Genomic DNA, 11,599 nt, shown 5'->3' with positions numbered 1-11,599 from the left:
TTCTGAATACTTTTGAAGGGGCCTTTCTGGGATTGCAAAATGGAGATGCATACCATGTCTCAAGAATTGTTCTTTCTTTGCTACTGTTGTCAGTATAAAGCGGATACGATGCGAGTGAGTCGCAGAGAAACAATCGATATGTACAGGACCAACTTCGAGATGTATAGCACGCAAAGGGGCACGCCCAAAAACTCGGTAGTATTTTATTTAATAAACAACATACAATCATGAATTTTTTTGAACTGCATTAACTTTTAATTAAAACTATTGGACCAAAGCATCATTATTTTACCTTTTTCTATTGTAAACATAAACGACCACGTACTGTTCCAAATGTTCGGTAGTAATCTTCGATCACTCAGAACATTATTATAAAAGGACTGTTCTACATCTACTGAGGTAACCGGGCAGTATTCGAATTTGGGTGCTGTGTAGGCACTTATTGTTCTTGGTAAAAGTTCACCTGTCCCATTAATAAGACTATAAATTTAGCACAAGGGTTCAAAGCTTAGGTTATTGTTTATAATGTTTTCAAACTTTTCTTTAGGTTTTGTTGGGAATACATCCAGCAATTAGGAGTTCACTACAATAATTTTATTCATTAACTGAATAGATTCATTTAAGTCAAACCTTGAGATTCAAGCTTTTTAATACTTGTAGGTACATGGTAAAAATGAATGCTAATGACAGCAATGTCTTTTTAAATACCGGAATCATTAAAAGCTTCCATGCACTGACAAACTGCCAAAGCCTGTGCGCTATCGAAGTCGTTTACTACCCCTCTAATGGCCTCCAAATGTTTGCTGTAAAACAGCACAGCTTCCAAGCCGCGCGGGATTAGCCGAGCGGTCTGAGGCGGTGCAGTCATGGACTGTGCGGCTGGTCCCGGCGGAGGTTCCAGTTCTCCCTCGGGCATGGGTGTGTGTGTTTGTCCTTAGGATAATTTACGTTAAGTAGTGTGTAACCTTAGGGACTGATGACCTTAGCAGTTAAGTCCCATAAGATTTCACACACATTTTTGAACAGCTTCCAACAACGTACCCCAACGAATTACCACTGGTTCTGGAGGTAAGGGCACATTTAGTAATTTTCTTGTTGGTCTTGATGCGAGTAGGAACCTTTAAAAACACTTCTTTTGCGGATGAAATCAGTTTATTTACATTGACAAACGTGGAACGTACTTCTTGAGCAAGGCGATGTACTCCATGAGCAAAGTACGTCACATGAATCAAACTGGGATAAAATACTCGGAGGGCTTTTCCTGTTTCGATCATATAGGGAGCAGCATCTGAAATAAACACAAACACCCTTTCATCCGAAGAAGATTCTGGAAACATTTTTCTACTATCATCAGTCACAAATCTGACGATCGTAGAATGATTTACTTTTTCATGTTCTTTGTAGGCCGCTAAATTGGAAGAAGAAGGCTCTTCCTTTAAAGCACCAACAATTAAATTTGCAATGTAACGGCCACAAGTGTTTGTAGTCTCCTCATCCGAAATCCAGATAAGGCTGTCCTTGAGTCCATTGTGTATTTCTCCCAGAACATTTACGTAAATTGTGTTGTGGGTTGGCAGGAGAGCCAACACCATGTTACTAGAGGAAGCCGAAAGGCACGCGTTTTAGCTCACGCAGGGTGGCGTGAGGTCTGGAACAGGACAAGGAAACTGGACTTTAGAAAAAACGGACGTAGCTGGTGGAATACTTAAGTTTAATCCATTAATGGTGAACGTCGCTCTTGACCGTACATGATTCAGTATCAATAGTAACTGGTATTGGCGCCTTGCTAGGTCGTAGCAAATGACTTAGCTGAAGGCTATGCTAACTATCGTCTCCGCAAATAAGAGCGTATTTTGTCAGTGAACCATGGCTAGCAAAGTCGGTTGTACCACTGGGGCGAGTGCTAGGAAGTCTCTCTAGACCTTCCGTGTGGCAGCGCTCGGTTTGCAATCTGATAGTGGCGACACGCGGGTCTGACGTATACTAACGGACCGCGGCCGATTTAAAGGCTACCACCTAGCAAGTGTTGTGTCTGTCGGTGACACCACAAATTGTCTGTGTGTAATTTTAACGCGATCTTGATTCATCTGGGATATTCTGATTTAAGCAATACTTGCGCAGGAAGCCTTTGAGGACACGGTTTATAAGTCTGTGAAGAGGAATATTGCTTGCAACGAGTGCTTGATAGATCCATGTTAAACAGACTTTTTTGGTTACCTTTGGACAAATACCTGCTACTGCAACTTGCTGTTGTCAGAAGTTGCTGTCGTGGTACTTTCTTCTACATTCCTGTCATATGAAGACTTGTTTTGACATGCTGGTGTATTTAAAATTTTCTTTTTGCACGAAATGTTTTTCTCGCGAACTCGACAATATAAAACAATTCCCTCGAATCTAAATGTTCCAGGATGGTCAGCTGTCCACGAAACGACGTTTCCTTTTTCGGGCGGCAAGGCGCACAACACGTTACACACTACACGTTGTAAACACGTTCAACTGCGTACAAATAAATAGAACTGCCTGTTCCTGTTCTTCTTCTGTAATGATTTCGCTAGGTAGTGGAGATTGCATGCATTTCTAGGCCACGGTCAATCTGTGAGACATGAAAACTAGATTGAGCTAAGCACCACCCGTCTAAATTTTTAAAATATTGTAAACATAGAAAGAAAATATTCATCGTCTCTAGCTTTTTGTTAAAATATTCAATAACCGGTGAAGAGAAGCCAAATATGCAAAAGCATATGCAACATGCAAATGCATATAATTCGGTCTCTAGTTATTACCATTGAAACAAGAGTGTTTAATTAATACAACTGATTAAAATCTTTTATTGTTTCTGTTGGTTGACAATCGGCGGTTTTCAGCCACGATGAAAGTTTCTTATTATCACGATACTATAGAAAATCGTTTGTGATTGGGGGGAAAGTGATATTATTAAACAATAAAAACAATAAAAGGCTTTAACCAGGCGTATTAATTAATAACTCTTATTCTGAAATGTTCCCTGGGGGAGCGGGGAGATGGGTCCGCCGGGGGCCGAACCGCACAATAAATAAACCTGAAAGAGTGGTTCGGCGTGGGGCGGCGGCGGTGGGGTGAAGTGGTCTGCGGTAGTCGTCGTGTGTTGTGGACCACTGCGGATGCGGCGGGGACGGAGCCTCTCCGTTGTTTCTAGGCCCTCGGCTAACATACAATTTCAGGATTATTTATTGTGCGGTTCGGCCCCCAGCGAACCCATCTCCCCACTCCCCCAGGGAACGTTTCACACCAGACGAGTGTAACCCCTATGTTTGCGTCGTTGAGTAATGGTGGTGTACGCGTATGTGGAGAAATTGTTTGCGCAGCAATCGCCGACCAGTGTAGCTGAGGCGGAATAAGGGGAACCAGCCCACATTCGCCGAGGCAGATGGAAAACCGCCTAAAAACCATCCACAGACTGGGCGGTTCACCGGACCTCGAAATAAGTCCGTCGGGTGGATTCATGCTGGGGACCAGACGCTCCTTCCCAATCCGGAAAGCCGTGTGATAGACCGCAAGGCCAACCGGGCGGGCCAATTAAGTATACTCATGGTTCACTGGCGCTGGCATAATTAGCCAAATGGTGCCCTGGAATGGTAATGACAAATGGACAAGATAAAAAATAACGGATTACTATAACAGACAGAAAGCAACAGAATTTTAAAACAAAGGATTTAAACCGTAAAAAAAAAGGTTTAAACACAAATCAAATGTGACCACTGAAGGTGGACAAACATATTTGGTTAAGAGTTTTCAAACAGTTAAAATTATAGAGGAATACAATCAAAGATTGTCGTGGTTGAGTGCTGTTAACTATATTCTCCTTTGGCACTCACAAAATCAACATAGTTTAAGAACAACTAACAACAGCTATGTTATAAGGATTCCACAGCTAAGGCAATAATAGAAAGACGACAATTTTCAAACTTTGTCATGCGATTCAGAGGAATATCAGTACCTGTTATCCCTCTGAATAAATGTCCCTGGTGTACACAAACGCAAGACGTCTATCATGGTTGACAGCAGTAAGATGAAGTGCAATGCCAATCTCCAGTGAGTTTCTTTCGAAAGAACAGTGTTTAATGTAAGGTTCTCTCAAAACAGTTTTCATTTGTAACAGTCCTGGAATAACGATTCCCCTGGACTGCAGGAAACGGACCAGAAACATAGGCCAAGCAGCGTACCTAACCAGTGAGCGGAGACAATGTCCGCACTTCTTGCAGTACACCACTGCCTCGGCGAACACTAACGCTCCGGTTAAGTCGGGTAGGCCGGTTGCCCCCTCTGGGCAACGTAGGTAAACACGATTCTAGTAAAGAGGCCGTCACACACGTTATCGATTCCGGCCAATAGTATGCGTCAATTTTTTGCAGAAAAATTCCGCCTCTCGTAAAAATTCTTCATGATGCAATTAATAATAGAAGAGAATAATTAATCCTTCACCTTTCTAACCATCTCAAAAGATACCAAGTAGAAGCCTCCCGCTCAGCAACAGCAGAGACCGATATGAGCAAGCAGCGCATCTAACGCTCAGACGCAACATCAAGCGCCGGCATGTCGGCCTGAACGAATCAGCAGAGAAGGCTGTGATACGACGTCAGCCAGTAGAACGGTTACTAGGACGACACCCCGACATGAGCGGCGCCTATGCGAAGAGGCTTGTCATCTGTATCAGTTGCCTGCATGGAAATTGTATACATCGAACGGCAATGATTATTTTCATGTCGCCAATTGCTTGCCACACTTCCGTGTGAAAAATGGAAAGGGAAAAGTATTGTCAATTCAATTCTGTAATAAACGTCATTAATATGACTTGCTTGTATATTGTCTAGCTATCCGAGGAAACAGCTTCCTAGGCACCCTATATTAGATGTGTGGGAAGGATCCCATATCTAACCCAAGAGCTTGTGCAGAAAAATTACTTAGTCTATCTTCCTCTTGTCTGTTCGGCAATGTTCTAGATTTACCTCATTAGGCCATTTTTAACTCCTTTTCAGTCGCTCGTTTACAGATCTGCTTGCCACTCCGCGATATTCCCCAACTTTTTACTTTGCAATGATGACCTACAAAATTCGCGATACAAACCTCACTTTTCTGGAAGTAAAGGGTTAACCTTTGCGGCATTCAAATTGGGGAATGAAATCGATATGGTTATCATTTTTATGTGCTTATTCCGTTTTGATGTCCGTCCTCTCTTCGTTTGCACTCATTTCGTGAAAAAAATTCATCTATTTGTTCAGTTACGTCAGTCTTAATCTGAACTGTCTACCATTCAACATAATTTTGGTACCACTGCAGGCACAGTGCAGCCTTACTCTCACGCTTACACTATTAAGTTCATCCATATCCATATAAGTACATAGTTCTGACGATACCGGCCATGACCTTCTTCTGTGCGGATGCACACATATTACCGAACTCTTACGGGGTTTGGTAAGCATATCTTCCACGAGTAATGAGTGTGTTGGGTAGGGACACCAAGAACGTGGTGTGTGGACATATAAGGTGAGAATGAGGGTCTCACGGGAGGTTTGCACGAGATAGTCGCTGCAGCTGCACTATCCTCTGTGCCTTCGGTGGCTCAGGTGGGTAGAGCGTCTGCCATGTAAGCAGGAGATCCCGGGTTCGAGTCCCGGTCGGAGCACACATTTTCACCTTTCTGCGTTGATATATATCAACGCCCGTCAGCAGCTGAAGGTATTAATACATAATTCTAGTTTCATTCTATGCTGAAGTTCGCCGGCCGCTGTGGCCGAGAGGTTATAGGCACTTCAGTCCGGAATAACGCGACTGCTACGGTCGCAGGTTCGAATCCTGCCTCGGGCATGGATGTGTGTGATGATCTTAAGCTAGTTAGGTTTACTTAGTTCTAACAAGGGAACCTCCCCATCGCACCGCCCCCCCCCCCCCCCCCCACAGATTTACTTATAATTTGGCACAGTGGATAGGCCTTGAAAAACTGAACACAGATCAATCGAAAAAACAGGAAGAAGTTGTGTGGAACTATGAAAAAATTAGTAAAATATACAAATTGAGTAGTCCATGCGCAACATAGGCAACATCAAGGAGAGTGGGAACTCAGGAGCGCCGTGGTCCCCTGGTTAGCGTGAGCAGCTGCGGAACGAGAGGTCCTTGGTTCAAGTCTTCCCTCCAGTAACTTTACTTGCTTTATTTTCGCAAAGTTATGATATGTCCGTTCGTTCATTGACGCCTCTATTCACTGTAATAAGTTTAGTGTCTGTGTTTTGCGATTGCACCGCAAAACCGTGCGATTAGTAGACGAAAGGACGTGCCTCTCCGATGGGAACCGAAAACATTTGATCGCAAGGTCATAGGTCAACCGATTCCTCCACAGGAAAACACGTCTGATATATTCTATACGACACTGGTGAGGGCATGTGCGTCACATGACAGGAATATGTTGTCGACCCACCTAACTTGCACACTTGGCGAATGGGTAAAAATCAAATTTTTGCGGTGCGGTCGCAAAACACAGACACTAAACTTATTACAGTGAACAGAGGCGTCAATGAACGAACAGACATATCATAACTTTGCGAAAATAAAGCAAGTAAAGTTACTGGAGGGAAGACTTGAACCAAGGACCTCTCGTTCCGCAGCTGCTCACGCTAACCAGGGGACCACGGCGCTCCTGAGTTCCCACTCTCCTTGATGTTGCCTATGTTGCGCATGGACTACTCAATTTGTATATTTTACTATTTTTTTCATAGTTCCACACAACTTCTTCCTGTTTTCTCGACTGATCTGTGTTCAGTTTTTCAAGGCCTATCCACTGTGCCAAATTATAACTAAATCTGTGGGGGTGCGATGGGGAGGTTCCCTTGTTAGAACTACGTAAACCTAACTAGCTTAAGATCATCACACACATCCATGCCCGAGGCAGGATTCGAACCTGCGACCGTAGCAGTCGCGGTATTCCGGACTGAAGTGCCTATAACCTCTCGGCCACAGCGGCCGGCGAACTTCAGCATAGAATGAAACTAGAATTATGAATTAATACCTTCAGCTGCTGACGGGCGTTGATATATATCAACGGAGAAAGGTGAAAATGTGTGCTCCGACCGGGACTCGAACCCGGGATCTCCTGCTTGACGGCAAAGGGTGGATATTTTGAAGAGGTTAAACTCTAAATCATACTGTATTTTGCTTAATGCCAGAGAGCGAAAATATTTGATTTTGTTGATCTACTTAGTTCGTACGATGTGTTTGTGCGCTGAAATAGAGTATATATTTGTTGGCTATGCCTATTTCTTCCCAATAATTTGTCAGATCTTGTGAGACCTTCGTGAGTGTAAATTTGTATGTATATGGGTTAACAGTTCACAGAAAACCCACCATTCAGGAGGGCCAGGTAACTTTTGTTCGAAGTTTCCTTCCTCTAGCCTTTGACAAGTCGATGCCTATCTGCAGGACAGCAGTGTTTTGAGACTGGTTTAAAGATACCTCTTCTATCAATTAAATCTTTCAAGAGGGGAATAAACATATTAACACGGTGTTATTTGCGAATGATCAAGTTATCAAGCAAAACAGCGAAGATAAACTAAATAAGTGCATTCGTGAGGGTATTTTGTTTCTGTCATTGCAACTACAAAAATGGGCGATTTTTTCACCAGAAGCGTTTCGCTTTATTGAGGTAAAGCATCATCAGTGGTCTGTAATTAAGTTATTTACGTTTTGATTTGCTTTTAGATCGAAAAACAGTTCGTTAAGAAAAGGTTGTTTTGAACTTGAGGTGATGTTTTGGCTGTTTTCTCGATCGCGAAGTGCCGTCTACTAGCACATCAGACAAGGAGTGATCATTGTATTAGGATGTTTTTATAGACCAACAGCATCCGCAGAAAACGTCACAGAACGTTTCAGGGAAAGTCTTGGGTACATAGGAAATAAATATCCACTAGTTATAGGTGGTGACTTTAATCTGGCGTCCACTGACTGGGAAAATTATGAAAGAAGAACAAGAAAACTCACTCACCTTCCTAGACAAAACCATAAGAAAATACAATAATAAACACACATTTCACGTATACAGAAAACCCACAACAAGTGACATTATCTTAAATGCAACCTCAAACCACACACAGAACCACAAACAAGCAGCAATCAGATACATGTTAAACAGGCTGAACAGGATCCCCCTAAACACTTCTGATTCCCGGAAAGAGCTAGCCATTATAAAACAAACAGAATTAAAAGATGGACACAGACAAACAATGGTAGACAAACTAAACAAAAAACTAAGGGACAAATAATCGAAAAAACTAACCAGACCACACCAACTCATGTAACTTGCACTACAACAAAAAATTGGCATACAATGACCTACCACAACAAATTCACTCATAAAATAGGTAACATATTCAAAACACAAGACATAAACATTGCTTACAAAACAAACAATCCATTCAAACGCACATCCCAAAACTAAAAACAAAACCAGACAGATACCAACAATGTGGTATCTATCAGCTCAGTTGCAGAGATTGTGAGAAGATAAGCATTGGAATGACAGGCAGCACATTCGACACAAGATATAAAGAACACATCAGAGCATTTCAATACGAAACAAATAATTCAACATTTGCGGATAATCTAAAAGAAGAACACCATAAACCAAGCAATATTGAAAACGATATCAATATCATAAAAATGAGAAAAGACAGACACCTCCTCCCTTTCCAAGAACATTTGCATATACAAAAAGCATTAACACAAAATAAACAGTTGCTCAATGGCCAGATAAATATTGGAAAGCAGATTCTATGTAGAATAATTGATAAAATTACACGGAAAAGAAAAGAGCCTTTTCCATCCTCCACCCTTCCCACTCTCCCACAACCCCCCCCCCCCTCCCCCTACCCACTCATAGTTTTATTTCACTTCTCGCTCCTCACACTCGATCGCACTGCTATATATTTATGTCCGCTCATCATCGTTTCCCCTCCATCGCTATTCCTTCTCTACTCTCTACATGTAGATAAATACACAGAAACATAATTAAATAGAATTACACACATAAAATAATCTGATTAAAGAAGTGTTGTAGGTCAAAAATAAAGTAGTGGAAAGGTTATGTTGGCAACACTACAAACCACAAACAACTACACATACTTGGAGAACAAAAACAAACACATTACAGTGGTGTGCATAAAATTATGTTGTGAAAAACATAAGAAATGCATAGTGCTGCAGAACATCTAAAAATTAGACCAACATTATCAGTGCTTAAGGCAGAAAAACAACAATGTGCTAGCAGACGGCATTTCTCGATGTAAACGAGAAATCAGCCAAAAAATCGCCTTAAGTACAAATAAACCTATTCTTAACGAACTTTTTATAGATCTCAAAGCAAATCAATACGTAAATAACTTAATTATATACCACTGAAGATCCTTTACCTCAATAAAGCGAAACGCGTCTGGTGAAAAAAATCACTCATTTTTTCAGTTACAATGACAGAAACAAAAACACCCTCAAGGATTATAAAACAACTACGGACACTATGGCCATACAAATGAAAAATTAAATAAGTGCAAGCTATACGCTGACTATATTTATAAATAAAAGTAAAACCATAAACCATGGCCTGTTTTAGTATTCACCCAGTACGAACGAAGATAGCCCTCAATAATAAACCGATAGAACAGGTAATCCATTTCAAGTATTTAGGATGTGACATACCATGCGATTAAGATATGGGTACACAGAAAAAACTGATACTTACCAGAGTATGTGTATACTAATAAGGAGAACACTTACGAATAGAACAGGGAAAGAGGCACAACTGAAATATCATTTAGTAATGAGAGTTCCCATTTTAACATATGGGGCGGAAAACTGGACGCTGAAAAATAACGGCTGGCCGGAGTGGCCGAGCGGTTCTAGGCGCTACAGTCTGGAACCGCGCGACCGCTACGGTCGGAGGTTCGAATTCTGCCTCGGGCATGGATGTGTGTGATGTCCTTAGGTTAGTTAGGTTTAAGTAGTTCGCCAGTATGGCGATGGCGAATACACGCTTCTCATGTGCGTTCACCGCGATATCGCTAAACACGGATGCGACCATTATGATTCTATAAACAGAATCTGGATTCATCCGAAAAAATGATGTTTTGCCATTCGTGCACCCAGGTACGTCGTTAAGGACACCACCGCAGGCGCTCCTGACATGCAGCGTCAAGGGTAACCGCAGCCATGGTCTCCGAGCTGATAGTCCAAACTGCTGCAAACGTCGTCGAACTGTTCGTGCAGATGGTTGTTGTCTCACAAATGTCCGCATCTGTTGACTCAGGGATCGAGACATGGCTGCACCATCCAGTATAGTGAGGCATTACTTTCGTTTTGCCTCAGATTACAATAGGAAGTAATTATATTTACTATATCGAGATATAAGTTTTTCTTTGATTGCTAGCAGCTTCAATACTTCGCTGGGAAAAAGGAATATTTGACGCATTTGTTTATTTCTTTTCATCATTTCACAAAGAGGTCACACGCCTTTTATATGCATACTCCTTGTTCCATCCTATATGAGTGTGCATGGGTATGAATGGAAGTCAAATGTAGCGGGAGCATGGACGAAATGGAACAGTTTAAGGGAATAGCAGTCATTGCCAACATTACAAGAATAACGGCAGGTAGGCCAGAGCAGCAGGCAAAGATGAAAACAGGCACGAGGGTAGGTTACAAAGTTGGTGCGGGGGTGAGGTGAGTCTCCCCACCACCGCGTCTGAATAGGAACGTTGGTCGGATTTTGGCGCGTGGAGAGCACTGTGGGGCCAGCCATGAGACGGACCGGACGCGGGAGCATAGCAGCTCGCAGATTTAGTGAAATAGAAATGAGGTAATATGGCTAAAAATTCCCGACAGGGTATGCTCATAGCACGCATTCAACATACAGTCATCGGTACAGGTTACGGTTTCAATATATTTGCAATAGTTTTCTCTGAAATGTGTTTGTGAAATTTTGCTTTGTGGTAGTGAGCATGCAACAGGAACCATCAGTTCATGTAGCTATTTCCCGAGTTATAAGCTTCACTTTTAGCTCAATGAATGCGGAATGCGTATCGGATGGTAGATCGAGAAATTTATGTCGCGAAATTTAATTTTTTTTTTTGGTACTTTCTTTGTGAGTTCAGTTCGTACTTCATTTTGGCGCCAATAGTACATCATTTTTGCCCAGAATCTTTTCTCTGATAAAGGTTATCTACCTTCAGCAGTGGCCTAACTTAAATTTCTAGTGGTGTAATTCATGCATGACGATAAGTGAGTCTTAAAGAATGAATGACGAGTTTCCCGCTAAAGACGGTGTGGCCCACTTATGTATTTTTTGTGTTATTATGAAATTATGTGTCATATATGAAATTATTCGCGTAGTGTTTTCGTTTTTTCATTGTCCTACCAATGAGAGGTAACGCGGATTCAGACATAAGTTTTGTAACTAAAGAAAAATTGTAATTTGTCGGCTTCTAAGGTTTTCATCAAAGTAGAAAATAAATCTATTAAATGAGAGTCAGCATTTCAGTTAAGAAATATTCCCTCGGTCACATGACACATGAAATGGGTAGGG

General features: G+C 41.8%; 1 non-coding gene across 1 annotated transcript; it reads left to right on the top strand.

Annotated features, from left to right (window-relative positions):
* The first annotated feature begins 5,587 nt into the window (after positions 1 to 5,587).
* Trnat-ugu lies at positions 5,588 to 5,662 on the top strand. Its single transcript has one exon. It is a non-coding gene; the product is annotated as a tRNA-Thr (tRNA).
* The last annotated feature ends 5,937 nt before the right edge of the window (positions 5,663 to 11,599 follow it).

This window comes from Schistocerca americana, chromosome 8, assembly GCF_021461395.2.
Source record: "Schistocerca americana isolate TAMUIC-IGC-003095 chromosome 8, iqSchAmer2.1, whole genome shotgun sequence".
Classification (NCBI taxonomy): Eukaryota; Metazoa; Arthropoda; class Insecta; order Orthoptera; family Acrididae; genus Schistocerca; species Schistocerca americana.
This window is presented reverse-complemented; position numbering and strand designations above follow the sequence as displayed.